The 10,053-nt window shown below is 39.1% G+C and overlaps 1 long non-coding RNA gene across 1 annotated transcript; it reads right to left on the reverse strand.

Moving 5' to 3' along the window:
* Nucleotides 1-7,167: 7,167 nt before the first annotated feature.
* Nucleotides 7,168-9,946, reverse strand: LOC116573522. The gene is made up of 3 exons (XR_004278862.1): nucleotides 9,498-9,946; nucleotides 9,236-9,343; nucleotides 7,168-7,882 (listed from the first exon to the last, which is right to left on the reverse strand). It is a non-coding gene; the product is annotated as an uncharacterized LOC116573522 (long non-coding RNA).
* Between the last annotated feature and the right edge of the window lie 107 nt (nucleotides 9,947-10,053).

Below are 10,053 nucleotides of genomic sequence, written 5' to 3' on the forward strand. Positions count from 1 at the left end.
ATGTCCAGAAAAGGCAAATGAATAGAGACAAGAATATTAGTGGTTTCCAGGAGCTGGAGGGTGGGAATGGGGAGCACCTTCAAGTGGGTATGATGGCTTTGTCTGAGCTGAAATGGTGCACAGATCTGTCAACTCACTAATAATCATTGAATTGTGCACCTAAAGAGTGAATTTTGTGGTATGTAAATTATATCTCAAGAGGGCTATTAAACAAACAAACAAACAAATAATAAAATGACAGAACTTTCTCTTTCTTGTTCTACCGACTAGGAACAGTGCTGTCTACTTCCTTCTTTGTGGGACGAGATGGTTACCCCCATCTCCCACGGCTCCTGCTTCCTTCTATTTTCCAATTTCTCTGAGTTGTATATTTCCTTTCATTTTGCAAAGAATGCTAACATTCTACATAAATAAACTTACAGGGTTGAAATCTGTAAATAGGATTTACGTTAACATGATGATGCAAATGTTTTTCACGAAAGAACCAGGTCTGATACGAGGATAGTATTTCCTTCTGTATAGGCCCACCATCATTGTTCCTGGGCCACTCAAAGGGAACGGGAATATTCAAATGGATTCCCCATTTTTTCATTCTCTCAATTCCTTAAAATCATGTCACATTTGGTTTTTCTTCATATCTGAACAATGCCTTTCTTACACGTTTGGACCCTTCTCGCGCCCCTGGACTAAACAAATAACTTTTCTATTTTAGGATAGTTTTGGATTTGCAGAAAAATTGATACCACAGAGAATTTGCATATGCCCCACGTGCAGTTTCTTCTGTAATTAACATTTTACATTAGTGCAGTGTATTTGTCACTGTTATGAACAGCTATTGATTATATCATCATTATTAATGAAATCCCATGCTTAATTCAGATTTCCTTAGTTTTAATATGATGTCCTTTTTCTGATTCCATTCTGGAAACTACCATACATTTAGTTATCATATCTCCTCAGGCTCCTCTCGGCTGTGACAGTTTCTCAGACTTTCTTTGTTTTTGATGAACTTTGACAGTTTTGAGGAGGACTGGTCAGGTGTTCTGTAGGGTGATTCTCTACTAGAATTTGCCTGATGTTTATCTGATGATTGGATGAGGTTATGGGTTTTGGGGAGGAAGATTACAGAAGCAAAGTGTCATTCTGATTATTATATGGCAAGGGTGTATAAATGAAAGTGGAGCCTCTGCATAAATTATCAGGACTTCTGCCTAGAAGCTTTGCCTATTCTTCCCCAACTATTCATTGATTCATTCATTTTTTGTTAGTATGAACTCATGAATACATGAGTTTATCAATTTCTCTAAGTCCATGTGAAAACAGAGAGAAGCTATATAGCAAAACCCCAGGTCCTTGGACAACATTTACAACAAAACTAGGCCATACTAAATTGTGTCTATCTACTCCAAAGTAAACCTGAGTGGGAGAAACACCAAGAACTCAAGACTTGTCATCAGTTTGCAGGAGGAAAAAGAGATGGAGTAGCATCTAATTAATCTAAGTACAAGAGAACCCCAAATGCCAGGAAGTACCTACCCTCTGTAAAGAAGGTAGGAAAACCAGAAAGCAGTCAGCTGGAACCAGGAGGGGTTTTGCACTTTCTAAAGAGGTGACTGTAAGAGTCCTGTGGTAAGAAGAACTGAAGGGGCCCCAGATGAGGGAGGAAATGCTGGGAATATAAAAATTGAGCAGGAAAGGGACAAGAGAATGGAAAGAAAGATCCAAGTCAAAGCAGGGCAGAGGAACAGAGGCAGCAGAGCCCAGAAAATGAGACACAGTACTTTGGGGCACTATGTAAAAACAGAAGAGGGAACTTTGTGAAGTCAAGCAAACTTTTTAAAACCCCTTTGTCATTCTTAAAGTTCAGAATGAATTTCCCATAAAAATAAATAATAGAAAAGTCTTAAGCCAAATCCCATGCAAAATTATTATTGGAAAAAAAAAAAAGAGAGAGAACACGGAGCAGAACAATACCCTATGGAAATCTCAGAAAGACATGCCCATGAAACAGATGGAACCTGCAAGCCAAGGAAAGAAAATGGGAACCACAGATTTTATACCCAGCAAAACTAACTTTCAAGTATAAGGATCGTGGACAAATTGTACTATCGATCCCATGAGCCCTTCCTCAGAACTTACTAGAGAGCAAATTTCAGACACCCTAAATAATGGGAGGATCAGCAGGTAGGCATTACCTGGTGCGTTAAATAGAATTACTCACAAGAAAGGCACCTGGGTGGCTCAGTGGGTTAAGCTTCTGCCTTCAGCTCAGGTCATGATCCTGGGATTGAGCCCCATGTCGGGCTCTCTGCTCATCAGGGAGCCTGCTTCTTCCTCTTTCTCTGCCTGCCTCTCTGCCTGCTTGTGATCTCTCTCTCTCTCTCTGTCAAATAAATAAATTAAAAAAAAAAAAGAATTACCCACAAGATGTAGACCCACTGAGGGAAAGAGAGAACACATCCAGTGCATAATGGTCATATGCTCTGAAAATAAAGTCAAACTACCACGATGGGGGATAATGGGAGAGGATATAAAAATATTTCATACTTTTAGTAAACCTAATAATAATATTATTCGGGGGTTATTGCATGTATAACACAGGATAAAATAAATGATTATTTATAGGGCATTCTAATTTTAACATCCCCTGTGATTTTGAAAACCAGGGATTTCAGTGGGGAAGGAGGGAGACAGAAATGGAATAGAGAAAAGGAAATAAAATGTGTGTGTATTTTCTTGTTTATTTTTTAGCTGTCTGCTGAAAAAGTCTAGATATAATGCCAACTGAATTAGTTTGCTAGAGCTACAACAACAAAGGGTCACTGTCTGAGTGGCTTAAACAAGGGAAATTTATTTTCTCACAGTTTTGGAGTCTGGAATTTTGAGATCAAGGTGTTGGGTTCTTTCTGAAGCCTCACTCCTTGGGGTGTGGATGGTTGCCTTCTCCCTGTGTCTTCACATGGTTTTTTCTTCTGTTTGTATCCTAATCTCTTCTTCTTAAAAGGACACTGGCCATATTGAATTAGGGTCAACCCTAATGACCTCATTTCAATTTAATTATCCTTTTAAAGACCCTAGCTCCAAACACAGTGACATTTTGAGGTATTGGGGATTATTACTTCAACACATGAACTTTGTGGGGAACACAATTCAGCCCAGAACACCAACCTAGTTCAATAGTAATGTGCAACTCTACTGCCCAATGTCTGGTCCTTTACACTGAAAGAGATAAGTCTTTTGGAGAGACTTGTGGGGTAGTTTTTGACAGAGGTAGTGGTTACAAGGTGTTCACTTTATATTAATTCATTGTCATATACTTATTTTATGTAGTTTTGGGTATGTGTTTCATTTCATAATAATGCAATAGATTGAATGTCTGTACCCCTTCAGAATTCATATATAGAAATCCTAATTCCCAAGGTGATGATATTATGAAATTGGGCCTTTGGGAGTTGATTAGGTCATGAAGATGAAGGCTCACAATTGAGATTACTGCCCTATAAAAGAAACCCCAGAGACCTAGCTTCTCTGTCTGCCATGTGAAGACGCAGTGAGAAGACAGTCATCTGTAAACTAGGAAGCAGGCTCTCACCAGACACTGAAGTGCTGGTACCTTGATCTTGGACTTTCCAGCCTCCAGAACACTGAGAAATAAATTTCTGTTGTTTATAAGCCACCCAGTTCATGGTATTTTGTTATAGCCATCCAAGTTGACTATGACAAATAAAAAAATTTAAACAATTTTAAGAGGAAAGATGAAAAGCGACTTGATCAGACATGCAAAAATAAGAAAAATGTGCAAGAGGACACAACACTTAAAATAATAAAGACAGAAGGAATAATACCAAGTATATCCGTCATTGTATTAAATATGAATGAACTAAATCCTACCACTAAAGACAGAGGTTGTCATATTAGGTGTTTAAAACCAAACTCAGCTAGGATAAAGAGGATGTGGTTTATTACACATATAAGTCAGCTATATAAAAAATAATGAAATCTTGCCATTTGCAACAACATGGAAGAGCTAGAGAGTATAACCCTGAGTGAAATAAATCAATCAGAGAAAGACAAATACCATATGATTTTACTCATATGTGGAATTTAAGATACAAAACAAACGAACAACAACAAAATGAAAACAAGAGACAAACAAAAAAAAAAAATCAGACTCTTAACTATAGAGAACAAACTGATGATTACCAGAGGGCCGGTGGGTGTGGGGAGGAATGAGCAAAATAGATAAAGAGGATTAAGGGTACACTTCTCATGATGAGCACTGAGAAATGTATAGAATTGTTGAATCACTGTATTGTATACCTGAGACTAATATAACACTGTATGTTAACTATATGGGAATTTTTAAAAATGGAAAAAACCCAACAAATCCAGCTAAATACAATGTATACATATTTAAAGATAAATGGTGAAAAATGCTTGAAAATAATGGGTTGGTAAAGCAATACAAAGTGGATACAGTCAAAAGGAAAGCTGTACGTATGTGTGTATAGCACATTTTCTTTATCCATTCATCCTTTGGTGAATACTTAGGTTGTTTCCATATCTTGGCTATTGTAAAAATGCTGCAATGAGCATGGGGATGCAGATGTCTCTTTGAGACAGTGATTTCATTTCCTTCAGATAAGTACCCAAAAGTGGGCTTGCTGCATCATATGGTAGTTCTGTTTTTTAACATTTTTTGAGGAGCCTCCATATTGTTTTCCATAGTGTCTGTATCAACTCATAGTCTCACCTACAATGTACATGGATTCCTTCTGGTCCACATCCTTGGAAGTACCTATCTCTTGTCTTTTTTAGAATCGCTGTTCTGCTAGGTGTCAGGGTAACATCTCACTGTGGTTTTAATTTGCCTTTTCCCAATGATTAGTAATATTGAGCTCCTGTTCATGTACCTGTTGGCCATTTGAATATCTTCTTTGGAAAAATCTCTATTCAAGTCCTTTGCCCATTTTTAAATTGGATTATTTGTTTTTTCATTTTGTTTTGTTTCTGCTGTTGAATTATATAAATTCCTTGTATATTTTAGATACTAACCTTCTTTCAGATGTATGGTTCGCAAATATTTTCTCCCATTCTGCAGATTGCCTTTTCATTTTATGATTTACCTGCTGTGCAGAAGCTCCCACTTGTTTATTTTTGGTCCTTATGCTTTTAGGGGCACATTTATAAAATCATTGCCAAAACCAATGTCAAGGAGCTTTTCTCCTGTATTTTCTTCTAGGAGTTTTGCAGTCATATGTTTAAGTCTTTAATCCATTTCAAGTTAATTTTTGTGAGTGGTAAAAGAGAGGAGTCCTGTTTCTTTTCTTTTCTTTCTTTTTTTTAAATATGTGAATGTCAACTTTTCTTAGCATCATTATTGAAGACACTATCTTTCCTTCATTAAATATTCTTGGCTTCCTTGTCAAATATTTGTTGGCCATATGTGTGAAGGTTTATTTTTGGGCTCCCAATTTTGCTCCATTGTTCTGTGAGCCTGTTTTTATGCCAATGCCATACTGATTTGATTACTACAGCTTTGTAATATAGTTTGAAATCAGCAGGTGTGATGCTTCCAGCTTTGTTCTTAGGATTTCTTTGGCTATTCAGGGTCTTTTGTGGCTTCAAATGATTTTAAGATTGTTTTTCTATTTCTGTAAGAAAATGCCATTGGAATTTTTATAGTAACAAAAATAATCCAAAAAACTCTAAGAATGAATAAATCCTAGATGGTAGTCAGGAATGTGTAAAAAGAAAAGCTTAATGAGGAGAAATCTGTCTTACTGGTGGCAGACCATACAATAAGGGTGCTGGAGTGAAATCAATATGGTATATTGTTTCAGAACAGGCAAATAGATGAGTGAATCAGAATTGTGAATCTGAAATATGAGGTGGAAGAGACCTTATATATGACAACAGTGGAGGTTAGTTTTTGGGAAAGGGCAAGATTATTTAATAAATCTTACTGGCACAATTCACCCAACATCTAGGAGAAAATAAAAGTGAATCCTTGTTTTATATTCTATTTGATAACAAATTATAGCTGTATTATGAAATAAATACAAGAAGGAAAACCTAGCAAACTCTGTCTATAATTTAGGAGTGGGGAGACATTTTTTTTTTACTAGACTGACAATTCAAAAACTTTAAAAGAAAAAGATAGACATATTCAAATATATAAAAATTAAAAACCTCTGTACAGTGAATGATTTATAAACACAGTCAACAATAGTTTAAAAAATAAGCAATAGAGATGACAAAGATTATTTCTATTATATACAAAGAGCTCTTATACATTGACAATAAAAAGCTGATTGAAACCCAATAGAGAAGTGAACAGGGTGTTCATGCGAGTGCAAACTAGAAAGACCAGCAAACAGGAAAAGAGCCTTAAGCTTACCTGTGGTAAGGGAATTTCTGATTAAAGTAGCGATGTAGTATCATTTAAACCCACAAGAGTGTTTAAGAGGAAAAGAACACAATACGTGTGAAATAAAGTGTAAAACCCCTTCGATGTGTATCTATGCAAATGTGTACTTATATGAGCATTCTTGTGTCTATGCATGATTTTATGAGCATGGAAAATTAAGAAAGGCTTTATTGTAGACTGCTAACACAAGTTACTTATGTTGATGCTGGAGGGAAGTGGGAAGAGAAAGGAGGAGGAGAAAAGTCAGTCAAATGAGAAAGGAAAACAAAAAATAAGACTGTATTTTAAAAGGGATTGATAATGGGGCACCTGGGTGGCTCAGCTGGTTAAGAGTTTGACTCTTGATTTTGGCTCAGGTTGTGACCTCAAGGTCCTGGGATTGAGCCCCCCATCAGGCTCCTTGCTCGGGGTGCAGCTTGCTTGAGACCCTCTCTCTCCCTCTGCCCTCCACAACCCCGGTTTCGCATGCACTCAAAATAAAGACATCTTTTTTAAAAAACACTGATGATATATTTATGTATTTGTGTGAAATTATATGTGTATGTACATATGTACGCTTTTTTAAATGAAGAAAACATTTCCTCAGATTCTTGAAACCATCAGTCTATTGCTTCCCCATCCCCATTTTATTATAAATTTAAAAGAAATAGAAAAATTGAAATAACACAATAACACTTAGGTATCATTTACCTAGATTTGACTGCTGATAACAGGTTGATATATTTGCTTTATCTCTAAGTGTGTGTAGTTGTGTGTTTGATGCATATATCTGTATTTATGTACACACATTTATTTTCAGAATTATTTGAAGACAAATTATAGGCATAACATCACTTCATCCCTAACTACTTCAGCAGGTATCTCCTAAAAGTAAGGACATTTTCCCAACATATCCACAATACTATTGTCATACCTAAAAAAATTAACATAAATTTTATGTCATCTAATAGCCATTGCATATTCAGTTCTCCCCAGCTGGCATATATATGTTCACTGTCTTTTATTTTTTGAACCAGGATCCAGTGAAGTTTTATGCATTACACTATCATTTCTTTTGGGGTTCTTTAAGTCTAGATTTGCCCCTCTGATAGGGACCTTTGAGAGAGTCCCAGCTAGCTATTTTGTTGAATGTCCCCATATACCATGGATTAATCCTCCCTGCTCTCACTGGACCTCATGTTTATCTTGAGTTGCCTGGAGTAGAGTGCTGGCCCTTGGTCAAAGTTACAGACTGCACTCTATTCCCTCCATCTCCACCACCCTTCTTGGTCTACTTTTCTGTCCCACCTTCCGTCAGGCACAGTGTTTCTTATTCTTGGGCATCCAGGGTCCGTGGGGTAGCCCAGTCCTCCTCCATGGGGTTCGAATCCCGTGCTGTGCTCTCTGCTGTCAGCTGGGCCTCTCTCTTCACCATCCGTCCACCAGCCTCCATACATTTGGTTCTGGTCTGGGCTGAGCAGAAGCAAAGGCTAATGAGCTACTACTGTACTAGGAAGTGGGACTCCAGGTAATGGAGAGGGACATTGGAAGGAGGGAAAACCCACACAGGGATGTGCTGGCCAGTTAAGTACAACAGACTGATCTTGTGGGACCACACTGTGAGGGATCTGATCGCCCCATCTCTCTCATTAGTCAAAGGTTTACCCCATGACACTTGAACGCACCACACTTGCAGGCTGCCAGGCTGTAGCAGCCCAGGAGCATCTGCATTACCCCATGCCTCAGGGAAGATTGGGGCAGGCGGTAAGACCTTGTCAGGTGCTGTCTGCTGGAAGTCAGCTAAAGCCCTCCCTGCGCTGGTTTGGTGCTACTGTGGCTAGAGCAAGAGGTTGTGGAGTGGTGTTGGAGAGGTATCCCATGCACCCCTCCAGCCACTGGTCTGCTTCTTCTATCATTGACTTACACCTTTTCTTGATGGTTGTTTGCCATGATTTTGGAGGGGCGACAGAAATGCACACAGTCAATTCTTCACCATGAATAGTACCTTCTTCATTTGTTTTATGTGTTTTCTGAAATATGAAGCTGTGCACTCAGTGGTGTGCTGGGGAATGTTGAGAAACTGGCTCTTGGCAGGGGTGTGGGGGGAGCCCTGATTTGTAGCATTTGCTGATTTTCACGGTGCAAATACGGCCACCATGGCCAATTTCAGGCTCCTAGTGTAATGTCACTGAATGCAGAGTTGGGAAGAGACACAGACAATTAGCTCCCATGAGCTGGTGCACGCCAGCTCCGCACACCCTTGCATGTGAACTGAATAATAAGCAACGAAGGACACAGGAGTATGGGAGGCCTGCTCTGTTGTCGGGTTGAGAGAAGCAGGAAAAGTAAGCAACAAACAATTAGAAACGAAAGGGCAGTCCTCCATTTGCTGACCATTGATATACAACAAAGAACCAACTCTCAAACGAACTATAAAGAAATATCTTGTTCCTGACATGGGACCTGCCTCTATTTCTCAGCTATGCCCAACTTCTTGAGTTCTATACCATTCCCAATAAAATATCAATGACAGAAACAACAAGAACAAGATAGAGACAGTTTGAGGAGGATGCAAAAAAGAAGTGTATCCTACCTGTTGAGCCTGTCGGCTTCCTAAGCAAACAGACCTAAGGTCTAATCTCCATTCCTACCCAAACAATTATAGGAATTCCGAAGGACCCAGCTCTCCCAATAACACCTAACCTCAGTGTACATGCTTAACTCACACAACCCATTTCCTAGCAAAGGAATTTTCTTTTTTGAAACACATCAATATCATCTGGTAAGCTTTGTCCAGCCCCCCCTTCAATTAGTAAAAGATCCCACCTGATTCTAGTGTGCTTCCAGAGTTGAGAATCACTGTACTGGTAGGTGTACAAACACAAAATGACTTCATGGCCATGGGCGAGACACGTCTTTTGGCGAGGGGCATCCCTGGAAAATCAAAAGTCACCTAACAAAATGCTTCTAATGGCTTCAGTGTTCAGGAGAAGGCCCTTGAGGAAATGGCTTTGAGGTTGGTCCCTGTGTCTATACACACACTGAATCCTGCTAGTGGTCTAATGACAATGGCCTGGCACTTGCCCACCTTATTCCAGATCTGCAAAATTTAATAACATGTGGCTCCTGTATTGCAGATGATGTTACCCAGGTGTTTATAGAAAAGTGGGCAGGGTAACTTGTTGCTCTTCTAAGTCCTGGCTGGATGGAAACAGTCTTAAGTCCTGAGGTCTTAGTGATTCGGATAGACTATCTCCGCGAGCGCGCCACGAAAGCGGAGCATCCTACTCATGCTCTTGTCGCTCCAGCGTTTCAGGATGTGGCATCCCAGTCCACCCCAATTTTATCAATGGTACTTATCCTTAGTGGATTTTGATCACATTTACTCCCAGATTTTGCCTGTCTAGACTAGAGGTCCCAAGCCTCTGTCCCATCCTCTTCAGCAGCCCCATCATCACTGGGGAAGGACCCATGTCCTTCCATGGGTGGACTGCCTAGGCCCCAGAGGCATAGTTTTACCAACATGTAGATAGGTAAATGCTGTCCGGTCTTTTTTCATTACTTACATCAATTGGGGCCGGTTGGTTGGAAAGAACTCCAACTAGGAGTGACTTAAACAAAAGAGTATTTATTACCTCACTTAC

The sequence above is a fragment of the Mustela erminea genome, chromosome 14 (assembly GCF_009829155.1).
Source record: "Mustela erminea isolate mMusErm1 chromosome 14, mMusErm1.Pri, whole genome shotgun sequence".
In the NCBI taxonomy this organism is placed as follows: domain Eukaryota; kingdom Metazoa; phylum Chordata; class Mammalia; order Carnivora; family Mustelidae; genus Mustela; species Mustela erminea.